Source organism: Chenopodium album, chromosome 19 (genome assembly GCF_948465745.1).
Source record: "Chenopodium album chromosome 19, dcCheAlbu1.1, whole genome shotgun sequence".
NCBI lineage: Eukaryota > Viridiplantae > Streptophyta > Magnoliopsida > Caryophyllales > Amaranthaceae > Chenopodium > Chenopodium album.
In genome coordinates, this window is record NC_137852.1 from 99546 (window position 1) to 112964 (window position 13419).

General features: G+C 37.2%; 1 long non-coding RNA gene across 1 annotated transcript; it reads left to right on the forward strand.

Annotated features, from left to right (window-relative positions):
* Positions 1–11044: 11044 nt before the first annotated feature.
* Positions 11045–13077, forward strand: LOC145595959 (uncharacterized). Its single transcript, XR_014103050.1, has 3 exons — positions 11045–11197; positions 11311–11682; positions 12397–13077. It is a non-coding gene; the product is annotated as an uncharacterized LOC145595959 (long non-coding RNA).
* The last annotated feature ends 342 nt before the right edge of the window (positions 13078–13419 follow it).

Below are 13419 nucleotides of genomic sequence, written 5' to 3' on the forward strand. Positions count from 1 at the left end.
GTTCTCAGCTTTGCAATAACTGATTTGATCTTGGAAAGATAGGCTATCATGGAGGGCTCTTTGGCCTCGTAGCTGCCACCGATCTGATATGCAACTAGCTGAGAGTCTGTTTTTAGACAGACATGCTCGGCTTCCAGAGAGATGCACAATTCTAGGCCAGCAATTGCTGCCTCATATTCAGCTTCGTTGTTCGAGGCTTTGAAAGAAAATTTGAGTGCATACTCAAAGGATTTGCCTTCGGGAGAGGTTATCACTACCCCTGCCCCCGAACCATTTACGGTGGAAGATCCATCCGTAAATACGGTCCAGATTTTCTTTTCATCGTCTAGCGTCTCTTGGTACGAGCATTCGGCCAAGAAGTCCGCTAGAGCTTGAGCCTTGATGACTGCTCTCGCCTGGTAGCTGATGCTGAATTCGGTGAGCTCGAAAGCCCACTTGGCCAGCCTACCAGATTTTTCAACTTTGCCGAGAACTTTTTCCAGCGGCTGATCAGTTAAGACCACTATCTGATGGCAATCAAAGTAGGGCCTCAACTTCCGAGCAGCTACCACTACTGCAAAGGCAACTTTCTCGAGTAGAGGATAGCGAGTCTCGGCATCCGTCAGAGTGTGACTAACGAAGTAGATCGGTTGCTGAATTTTATTTTCTTCCCTCAGTAGCACTGCACTGATGGTGGCTGGGCTGACCGCCACGTACAGATACAAAGTTTCTCCCTCTACTGGGCTAGCCAGTGTTGGGAGTTGAGCCAGATGCTCCCGAAGCTGCTTGAAGGCTTCTTTTTGCTCTTCTTCCCAAACGAGCTCTTTTGTCTTTGGGAGTTTTAGGGCTTTGAAGAAAGGTAACCCCTTGTCCGAAGCTCTGGAAATGAACCTCGAGAGGGCTGCCATTCTTCCGATGAGCCGCTGAACGTCCCTCTTTGTTTTCGGCTCGGGAAGATCGAGCGCTGCTTTGACTTTGGAGGGATTGGCATCAATCCCCCTCTTGCTGACCATGAACCCAAGGAATTTCCCTAACTTCACGCCGAAGACACACTTCTTCGGATTCAGCTTCATTTGATGTTTTCTTAAGGTGGCGAAGGTTTCAGCCAGGTCCTTAACATGGTCTTCAGATTTTTTGCTTTTGACGATTGAATCGTCAACATAAACTTCCATGTTTCGGCCTTTTTGATCGGCAAAAACCTGATCCACCGGCCTTTGATAAGTTGCCCCCGCATTTTTCAATCCGAAGGGCATCATTTTGTAATTGTACACCCCGGCGTTCGTGACGAATGCCGTCTTTGCTCGATCGTCGGGGTGCATGAAGATCTGATGATACCCCGAGAATGCGTCCATGAAACTAAGCAAGGCATAGCCACTCGTCGAGTCGACTAGCTGATCGATCCTCGGCAAGGGATAGAAATCCTTCGGACAAGCCTTATTTAGGTCCGTGAAGTCAACGCACCATCACCACATTTGCCAGCCATTCTGGATACTGACAAGGCTCGATGAAGCCTGCATCCAGCAATTTTTTGACCTCGGCCGCGATGTCTCGGTTCTTATTTGAGGAGTAATTCCGCTTCTTTTGCTTAACTGGCCGACACGTTGGGTCGACGTTAAGCTTATGGGAGATGAGGTCTGGACTTATCCCAGGCATATCAGCTGCCGAGAAAGCAAACACATCTCTGTTGTCCCGAAGGAGTTGAATAAGTTCACAATGGGCGCTCGGATCAAGGTCCATCCCGATTGTTACACATTTCTCAGCATCTCCCTCGGTCAACTCGACCGTTTCAGTCTGCTGGTCCAGGTCCATTGTTGATGGGCTGGTGTAGGGAATATTTCAAGCATTATGATAACCCCAAACTTGAACCCCACTGTGATCATACACTAAAATACGGTGGCGTTCCAAAGGGAAAGACAAAGAGCAAAAAGAGTCGCCAACAAGTTTTAAGGAACTTGTACCCAAAAGACAATCCAAAAGGACCATCAACTACTCCATAAGGTCTTGAACCAAACAGGGTCCGGGGATGAAGGTACGAATCCAATCTACAAAAGAAAGGACCCGCCCTATAAAATAGGCCTCTACTTTGTTCTGCTCGTATTCATGCGCGCTTTTCGAATAACATACAAACATTATATTAAACCTACCCTGTTTATCTATGTTGGTTGAATATTAATGCACAAATAATACTATTATTGGCGATCACTTGAGTTAAAATCACATTAGCCTAAACCAAATTAATAATTATCTTATTAAGCGTGATTTCAAGTACAAATTCCCTTTAAACCTGCATAAAAGGCGTGATCAAGCAATAATAAAATATAACAAGCAACATAATAATAAACAATAATTATGATAGCATGATAAGGCATAATAAAGCTTGATAATAATAGCAAGATCCTAGGCATGATACTAACAAGATTAATAACAAATCCTAGCATGTCACTAAACAATAAAGATCAAAGCTTTAACCTAACATGGTACTAACATGATAACATGATATTAGAAAAGAGCAAAGGCACCCTAAACATGATAATAGAAAGCATTAAATAACATCCTAACATGATACTAGGAATTATAAACAATAATAAGCATGCAATCTACATTGAAAGAAAATAGAGAGTAAGCTAATCTACTTACTTTGAAGCCTCGTACCTCTTTCTAATAACAAAATACACAAGTTAGTAAACTTCAATGAAAATAATAAAGAATAATCAAAGAATTAAAGAATTAAATTGAAATCAAATTAAATAAAGTTTAGACTAGTTTTGGACCAAACCCTCAGAAATTATCAACCTTGCACGTCTAGGGCGAAGGCAACTTCGAACTTGGCTAAGTGATTCAAGATCTTGTGAATGCGGAATATTGTATTTGAAAAAAGGTAGTTTAGAAAGAGAGAGAAAATAAGAATTAAGTAATTCTTGATGAGAGAATAGAGAGAATTGAGAAAGAGTTGATGATGAATTGATTGTTGATTGAGAGAATTGATGATGAAAGTTGATGAATAAAAACAGAGGTTCGGACCCTATTTATAAGAAAACAGTCCAGAAAATCATAGAATTTGATAAGGAATAAAACTCCACTCTGTCTCTAATCAAACCGACCTTGTCGCCAAAGATTTATCTTGTCGCGAGGCGACAGAGTCTGTCGCGAGGCGACAAGCCTGTCGTTTGGCGACAGAGACAGTTTTTGCGGATTTTGTTTTTATCATATCTTTTGATCTAGAAGTCCAAATAAGTCATATAATATGTCGTTGGAAAGCTCTTGAAGTCTACTTTCAAATGAAATTGGAATCAGATTAAAATCTTTTTTAGATAAAAAGATATGGACGAAATAGTGAAAGGGTGTCAGTTTTGGATAGAGTTTCGTATATCTTTAATATCTTTTTCGTTATAGCTCGGATTTATTATTATAATATATCATTGGAAAGATAATTTCAAGATCTATCCAACCATATAAAATTTGGATAAAAATATAAGGCACGAAAATAATATCTGACTATCTTTAAACATCTTTAAATCCGAATAGAATTAGGAAAGTTTTTAAAAAAGGAAAGTTTATATTCAAATCAAATTCCATGATCTTATCTTTTCAAAAAGGATAATTAAGATATTTTAGAAACTTATAGAAGATTCTAATCAATCCTAATTAGTTTAGGAATAGGATTAAACCTTTGGACCCTCCTCATGATCATTGGGTCGTAGGTAAAATCCGGTTTGGGCCCAGTTTAGTATTTTGGCCATAACTTCCTCATTATTCATCGGAATTGGGCTTATAATATATCGTTGGAAAGGTCTTTTAAAGCCCCATCCAACTACACCATTATTGGACCCTTATCATGGACCAAAATAAACTGAAATGGACGTTTTCATAAAATAGAGTCATTTTCAAAAACAGAGAGAGAAGAATTTAATTAAAACTAACCGCAACACTTGACTTTTCACACTTTTACCTCATTCGATTATGATTCGACGCGAAAGGTATTCATCACTGGGTTTGGTTTTGGGGAGACACAAATGGGTGTCTACAGAAGCCCCCACTTTGACTGAGTTTGGAGAAACTTAGTTTTCGAAAACGAAAGTCAAAGTATCGATAGGGACGGAGAATGATTCAAAACGTTCTGCAATTCCAAATCATTCTTATAACGCCGATACCTGCAAAACTAATCATTAGTTAAACAGATAAAAGAGTTAAGAAACGCGTATCTTGCACCGTCGAGCACACGTCTCTGGGGTAACCGTTTTGTTGCATTTTGACGACCTTCTACAATCTAGAGAACGCCATCTTGCTGTTGTTGATGTTCACTCGTCTCTGAACAATGGAGCTTTCTTGAGGAATGTTCACTCGTCTCTGAACAATGGAGCTTTCTTGAGGAATGTTCACTCGTCTCTGAACAATGGAGCTTTCTTGATATGTCCACACGTCTCTGAACAATAGAGCTTGATGATATGTCCACGCGTCTCTGAACAAAAGAGCTTGATGATATGTCCACGCGTCTCTGAACAAAAGAGCTTTGATGATATATCCACGCGTCTCTGAACAAAAGAGCTTTGATGATATGTCCACGCGTCTCTGAACAATAGAGCTTGATGATATGTCCACGCGTCTCTGAACAAAAGAGCTTGATGATATGTCCACGCGTCTCTGAACAAAAGAGCTTTGATGATATGTCCACGCGTCTCTGAACAAAAGAGCTTTGATGATATGTCCACGCGTCTCTGAACAATAGAGCTTGATGATATGTCCACGCGTCTCTGAACAAAAGAGCTTTGATGATATGTCCACGCGTCTCTGAACAAAAGAGCTTGGTGATACTTGAATATTTGTTGCGATCGTTCGGTTGGCTGCGAACAGGAGCTTTGCTGAATGGTTGTATCCTGTAAAAATCAAAAGAATTGCCAAAAGACTTTGCTTGTGTTGTTCTTAGGGTTGACCTAAGGCTTGATGTGTTTCTTAGGGTTGACCTAAGGTGAATGATTGACTTGAGGTTAACTCAATGTGACTGACTGACTTGACTCAAGGTGAATTGACACGACATGACTCAATGTACATGACTCGTGTAGTGTGCGACTCGAAAATGCAAAAAAGAAAAAAATTTCCGTCATTTTTGTGGAGGGTACCGACTTTCTCCCGAAAAAGAAAGACGCGAAAAAGAATCGAAGTGTTTAATGGTGCATGTTGAATGAGCTTAATCAAGTATATGCATTTGATACTATCCCTCAAGGTATAAGGATTAATTCATCCTAAACTATCTTAGTTGACTCAATTATGAAAGCATTTAGGTAACTTAGGCACAGAGGCTAAGTACTTCATACTTTGATACAATGATGATTATAAGTGATGAGTGATGTGTGATATGACAAAGCTGCTTCAATGTTATGTTAAGAATTCATGACAAAGGGTTCCTAATTGGAAGTCTATTGGTCATGTATCTGTGATGTGTGTGAAAGTGACACTAAGGTTAGGCTGCAAAGGCTAAGTGTATGGAAAAGTATTATTTGATAAGAGTCAAATAATGATGACTCTTAGGCTAGGTAGGATAATGATGTAAGGATCAAGCCCCTAAGTCTAGCTCTAAATGAATAGGGATGAGCATTGGAAATCCCTTGATATGATCATGGTGTAAGTGTGTGAATGTGAAAATGAATGCATTTTTATTATGGCCGCACCTCAATATGAGATTGCCTACGTATCCGTTAGGAATCAGGCCAAACGTAGCTCTAGCCGAACCTCGCACAAGTGTGTGTATACCTCAAAAAGGTCTTTTTAAGGGTTGTAACGTGGTTAGGCTAAAGGTAAGAGAAGAAGGGGATAAAGGCTCAAGACCCTAAATAAGCCCCCAAGGTGTGCAACCTTGTTTTTGAATCTTTATATTTTTATGCTTGAGGTTTCTCATTTTTGAGCTCTCTTTTATTTTTATTTTTTTTTATTTGCTCTTTTTTTTTTGCTTTTGCATTTTTATTTTTATAAGTGTGGGCAATCCCGATCATGCGGTCTATCACTCACTTGGCATTCATGTTTCTCAGGCACGGTACCGAGCACTCGATAAGAAACGCAATTTGAGACATGTTCTTATCAAAGATATTTTTACATCCAAGACATTGGAACACTTGCCCTTTTGTACACTTTTATTTATTATTATTTTTGTATCGTTTTTTTTATTTTGAGATCACTCAAGCTTTTCATATTTGAAACTTGCATAAGTTACACACCATCCCATCCCAAGGTTAAGTAGATGTGGGTTGTAAAATGAAAGGTCTATCGTTAGACGAGGCTCAAAGTGGTTTATCAAGAAAAGGATTATATATTTAAAGGGTGAAGATGATATGACATGGCTACAAGGGGTGCCTCAAATCATTGGTATACCTTGTGCTTAATTCGGCACTTTTTTTTTTTTTTTTTAATAATGCAATGATCATATGCAAGAAATTAAAATGCTCATTTTATTAAAGGGGAACAAAATAAAAAAAACCTATGTAATAAATCTAAGGTAGACAAAGGGTGCCTATGTTAGACTTATTGGGGAAAGGTTTGAAAAAAGAAGAAGAAAGCATGAAATCTTGGTGAGAAGCTTGCCTTGTATTTTATATCATCATTACATTTTTTATTATTATTATTGTCAATCACATAACTCGAACTCGATTCAACATGCATAGATGGGAAGAGATCATGAAAGAATGAAGGGAGTGATATATGTGGAGAAATTATGTGGAGAGTGGGAAGATGATGTAGATGAAGAAATATGGAAGAAAATATGTGGAGAATAGGAAGAAGATGTAGATGAAGAAATGTGGAAGAATTGGAAAAAGAATGGACCCACACTCAAATGACGGAAAAATCGACTCATGCATGAACCTAAGACATGGTCATGGTAACATGTACAAAGTGTGTGCTAAGACTAGTGAGTGTAGTTGACATGTTAAGACTTGTGTCATGACCATGTTGCTAGACTATGTGACTAGACTTAAGCAAAGACTAAATTAAGACTTCACGTATGTGCATTAAACTGGACAGGCTGTGGTATTTTAGTCATAACTTTTAATCTGTGACTCTGATTGGGATGAAACCAACGCCAAATTAAAGATAAAACTCGGGGCTACAGATCCATAGGTTATACGACTCGTGGTTCTTCCTAGAACTCCGTCTATGACCAAAACAAGTTGACGCATGTGCAGTATACGGGAATAAAAATCCGGGTTGACTAAAAGGAACTATGACTCGACTTTAGGCTTTTTTATTAGTTCAAATTAATTAATTAAACAAAGTCTTTGACTCTTAGTGCATGACCATTGGACTTTAAGTGCCTAGACTCAATTAAAGACTTAAACGTGGTTTGAGCCATTAATAAATTGATAAACTGATTAGTAGACTGTGAATTAGACTCGTCGTGATGACAATGGACGTGCCTAAAGTCGTACTAAGTCGAATTGATTGATTTATTAGCCTTTAATTAATTAATTAATTAGACAAAGTCCTTTTAGTCATTAGTCAATTTATTTAGTCTTAATCACAAGTCAAACAAACGGTTAACACATATATAATATATACAAGCAAGGGTGCACAAGTAGTTCACATAGTCACAAGATGAGTTTGCAACCTAACCATGGCTCTAGTTCTCTAAAGTTCGAGGATATGGGTTAAGTCAAAAAGGTCCATGGTTAAGAATCCACATGCATTGCACACAAGCCTGCCAAGAGGGTTGGAGCGAATGGACAAGATTACGCGAGTGCGATAGGAGATCGGACTCGACGCCATGGTTGGATGGATTCACAAAACTTACACGTCCCCAAATCTGAGCTTTGCACAAAATAGTGGAATACTCCATTGCGCAGGCGAAGCAGGAACCCCCAGAGGGTTATATCCATATGTAGAACACATATGGGTTTCAGAAAAGTGAGAAAACGACTCAATCAATAAGCAAAATCGAGCCAACAACACTAGAAAAGGTCAAAGCAAGAAGACAGAACCCTGGCTCGGTATTGGAAGAACTTGGCGCCAGACTACAGGGACTGTCGCCGCAAAAAAGTCCCTGTCGCCAAGCGACAGAACTATCGCCAGGCGACAGAAACTTTTTACGGGCGACAAGCCCTGTTTTCTAGACGCTAGTTCCTACATGCCTTGGCAAGTTTCTGTGTTCTTCGAATTTTCCAGATTTCGTATTATCTTTTCGATTCTAGTCATGAAAGATATTTCCCAAATTTCCTACGTGTAAAATTCCTATGGATTGACTCATGGGGTGCTCCCATGAGGACCTTTTAATGCATATGACAATAATGTTAATCAAATCACGCACATGAAATACTTAGAATTTTTCGAGTCTCATCCGCTCATTCTAAATAATTGCCAAAATTTAATAAATTTCAGGAATATAAATAGAAATCCTCCCCAGCGGAGTCGCCAAAAACTATAGGGAATATTTCAAGCATTATGATAACCCCAAACTTGAACCCCACTGTGATCATACACTAAAATACGGTGGCGTTCCAAAGGGAAAGACAAAGAGCAAAAAGAGTCGCCAACAAGTTTTAAGGAACTTGTACCCAAAAGACAATCCAAAAGGACCATCAACTACTCCATAAGGTCTTGAACCAAACAGGGTCCGGGGATGAAGGTACGAATCCAATCTACAAAAGAAAGGACCCGCCCTATAAAATAGGCCTCTACTTTGTTCTGCTCGTATTCATGCGCGCTTTTCGAATAACATACAAACATTATATTAAACCTACCCTGTTTATCTATGTTGGTTGAATATTAATGCACAAATAATACTATTATTGGCGATCACTTGAGTTAAAATCACATTAGCCTAAACCAAATTAATAATTATCTTATTAAGCGTGATTTCAAGTACAAATTCCCTTTAAACCTGCATAAAAGGCGTGATCAAGCAATAATAAAATATAACAAGCAACATAATAATAAACAATAATTATGATAGCATGATAAGGCATAATAAAGCTTGATAATAATAGCAAGATCCTAGGCATGATACTAACAAGATTAATAACAAATCCTAGCATGTCACTAAACAATAAAGATCAAAGCTTTAACCTAACATGGTACTAACATGATAACATGATATTAGAAAAGAGCAAAGGCACCCTAAACATGATAATAGAAAGCATTAAATAACATCCTAACATGATACTAGGAATTATAAACAATAATAAGCATGCAATCTACATTGAAAGAAAATAGAGAGTAAGCTAATCTACTTACTTTGAAGCCTCGTACCTCTTTCTAATAACAAAATACACAAGTTAGTAAACTTCAATGAAAATAATAAAGAATAATCAAAGAATTAAAGAATTAAATTGAAATCAAATTAAATAAAGTTTAGACTAGTTTTGGACCAAACCCTCAGAAATTATCAACCTTGCACGTCTAGGGCGAAGGCAACTTCGAACTTGGCTAAGTGATTCAAGATCTTGTGAATGCGGAATATTGTATTTGAAAAAAGGTAGTTTAGAAAGAGAGAGAAAATAAGAATTAAGTAATTCTTGATGAGAGAATAGAGAGAATTGAGAAAGAGTTGATGATGAATTGATTGTTGATTGAGAGAATTGATGATGAAAGTTGATGAATAAAAACAGAGGTTCGGACCCTATTTATAAGAAAACAGTCCAGAAAATCATAGAATTTGATAAGGAATAAAACTCCACTCTGTCTCTAATCAAACCGACCTTGTCGCCAAAGATTTATCTTGTCGCGAGGCGACAGAGTCTGTCGCGAGGCGACAAGCCTGTCGTTTGGCGACAGAGACAGTTTTTGCGGATTTTGTTTTTATCATATCTTTTGATCTAGAAGTCCAAATAAGTCATATAATATGTCGTTGGAAAGCTCTTGAAGTCTACTTTCAAATGAAATTGGAATCAGATTAAAATCTTTTTTAGATAAAAAGATATGGACGAAATAGTGAAAGGGTGTCAGTTTTGGATAGAGTTTCGTATATCTTTAATATCTTTTTCGTTATAGCTCGGATTTATTATTATAATATATCATTGGAAAGATAATTTCAAGATCTATCCAACCATATAAAATTTGGATAAAAATATAAGGCACGAAAATAATATCTGACTATCTTTAAACATCTTTAAATCCGAATAGAATTAGGAAAGTTTTTAAAAAAGGAAAGTTTATATTCAAATCAAATTCCATGATCTTATCTTTTCAAAAAGGATAATTAAGATATTTTAGAAACTTATAGAAGATTCTAATCAATCCTAATTAGTTTAGGAATAGGATTAAACCTTTGGACCCTCCTCATGATCATTGGGTCGTAGGTAAAATCCGGTTTGGGCCCAGTTTAGTATTTTGGCCATAACTTCCTCATTATTCATCGGAATTGGGCTTATAATATATCGTTGGAAAGGTCTTTTAAAGCCCCATCCAACTACACCATTATTGGACCCTTATCATGGACCAAAATAAACTGAAATGGACGTTTTCATAAAATAGAGTCATTTTCAAAAACAGAGAGAGAAGAATTTAATTAAAACTAACCGCAACACTTGACTTTTCACACTTTTACCTCATTCGATTATGATTCGACGCGAAAGGTATTCATCACTGGGTTTGGTTTTGGGGAGACACAAATGGGTGTCTACAGCTGGACTCTTCACAATCTGGCCTGCTGTCTATATCAGTAGGCGTCCTAGACTTTTTCTTCTTCGGCTGGCTTTCTGAGTCTTTCGGCTCAGATGAAGAGCTAGCCTTTTCTTTTTCTGACCCTCTTTCTTTGGGTACAAAACCTTGGGCCGAAGCACTTAGACCTTTCGGCTTTTTCGTGCTCGGCTCTCTTTCTTTCTCTTTCTCCTCCTCATCCTCGTCGTCGTCGTCTGGACGACTAGTGGACACTACTACAAATCCCTTGGTTTTTGGACGCTATTGGTTCGACGCTATGTATGGGGCGTCCACGCGAAAATAAATTCCCGCTTATTTTCGACGCTTTTATGTGTCGAATTAGTTCTTGACAAGAAAAAGCGTCGACAAATTCTTATGATTTGCACGTGACTCAAGGAACCCAAGGAAAATTAAAAAGAAAAAAAAAAGAAATGTAAAAAACCGGCTTATACCCAGGCCACAAATATACCCAAAGTACTCTCTCTCTCTCTCTCTCAGATCTCAGCACCTCAACACAAACTCCTTCGTCACTGAAATCCTCTTCATCGATCTCTCAATTTCTGGATTTTCTCTCCTCTTCTCAATCATGGTGCTCGAGGTTTTGCCTTATACTCAATCTCATATTAAATTGCTTCCTAAAACGATTTCAAAATTAGGGTTTTCAATTTTACTGACATTCTATTATTCCCCCTTTTTTATTGGAATTTTCAGGCGACTATAATCTGCATCGTCAATTCGGAGTGGATGCGTAATGGTGATTACTCGCCCACCAGATTTCAAGCTCTTTCTGATGCTGTTAATCTCATCTGCGGCGCTAAAACTCAGGATTTCTTTCTCGCTCTTCACTTCTTTAAACCCTCATTTACAGTTTGGGGGTTGAATTTGTTATCAATGGTGTTTTTTTTTTTTTATGAATGTGGTAGTTAATTGTGGATATTACTTGATGGGTTTTGATGTTATTGATTGATTTCGTGTAGTCTAATCCGGAGAACACTATCGGAATTCTAACAATGGATGGAAAAGGTGTTCGTGTTTTGGTCACTCCCACAAGTTATCTTGGAAAGATATTAGCTTGTATGCACGGTTAGTTTTCGTTTGATATATCGACATATCGTGAATTGATTAACATAAATCTTGATTATGCATGTTATTGAATTTGTTGCTGTGAATGCATGATTAGAAAGCATGGTTTTTGTAAAACTTTTGTAGCATGTAACTTAGCAGACTTGAGGATTATCACATTAGTACATTACGTCTAGTTAGGTTGATTTTAGGGATAGAAGAAATTGATGGGTTGGATGGGCGGCATTTGGTTTTCTGATCGTATTAGAATATGAAAATGCCTGGTGGTTAGGTTAAGTTAGTGGCTATTGAACAGAATTAGTCAGTGGCTAATATATGTTGATCGATGAAATTGGTACAAGGTGAATGGCTATTTTCAGAATTTCGTGCTAAAATTCTGTTTAGAATTAGTTTGTTACATTTAATTGTTGTGAAATAGCATTGAATTTGTAGTTATTTTATAATAGTAGAAAGCCATTGTATTAGAATCAAGGGTTTTTTTGTATGTCGTGTTTGGTTGTTGATTTTGGTCAGACTTAGAAATTTATGTTTTTTTTTTTTTTTTCCAATTTTGGGTCTAATTGCAATTCTTTGAGAAATACATTGGCGGCAGCCAAAATCATTCATACTACCACAATCTATTACTCTATATATTTATTCCTTTTGTTTTTCTTGCTCATTTTTTAATATGATTGACATAGCTTGATCTAATATGAGATTCTGTTGACATTTCAGGTCTATGGGATGCTCATGGCTAGATTTACATATGAAGACATGAGATTAGCAAAAGAAGATAAGCGGGCATTTGTTCTTACATACTCGAGCTGGATTTATAGGCAGCCAAAGGTATGCTGCAACATGGACTGGTAGGTGACAATCTTTCAACTTGGGAACACCTTCACATGAGTGTTCCCATGGTACTTCAATTGGTATGGGATCGGGAGAGGTATTTCTTATATGTTGTTTATTATTCTTTCCCTATTATTTGGTAATTTTAATGGGAATTTCTGACTTAGTAAGGAAACAGGCATGTGGTGCTATCTAAAAAATAAAATAAGAGTACAAGTGAGGTTATCAGCCTTGTCCCTTGCCAACTAAAAAATAAAATATGTACATGAGATCATGAAACCTTCGTGTATGATTTGACATTAGATTAGGATTATATTTAAATCATCATTTATGATCTTTCATTTATGATCTTCGGGTCTAATTGCAATTCTTTGAGAAATACTTTGTGGGTGTTTCGCTTTAATTTACAGGGCCGTCTTAACCATATTAGGGGCCCTGTTCTAAACTTAGAAATTAGGCCCCATTAAATTTTTTTTTTTTTTTTTTTTGAGGGGATTAAAATTTATTTATTAGGTATAATTTCAATAATCATATTACACCATTTTTTTTGACAGAGTACAACATTTTAAACAGTACATATCCTGATATCCCAATACAATTTCAAAATTAAAAAAAAAATTCTAGCCATTTTTGTAGCAAATTCATCAACAATTCTACATATTGCACCTTCTCTGGATAATCATTTGGCAGCCATAATTAAAAATAAAACTACATTAATATTTAATAATTAAACAAACAATGCACCCAAAAAACTAATATTTAACAATTAGGATAATAATTGAAAGTGAAAAGAGGATGGAAACAACTTGATAAAAGTTTACCGCAACTCCAATAGCCGCAACTCACCGACTCATGGGAGTACCCATTAAGCCATTACAATAATTTTCTTAGTTTCCAACTTTAAAAATC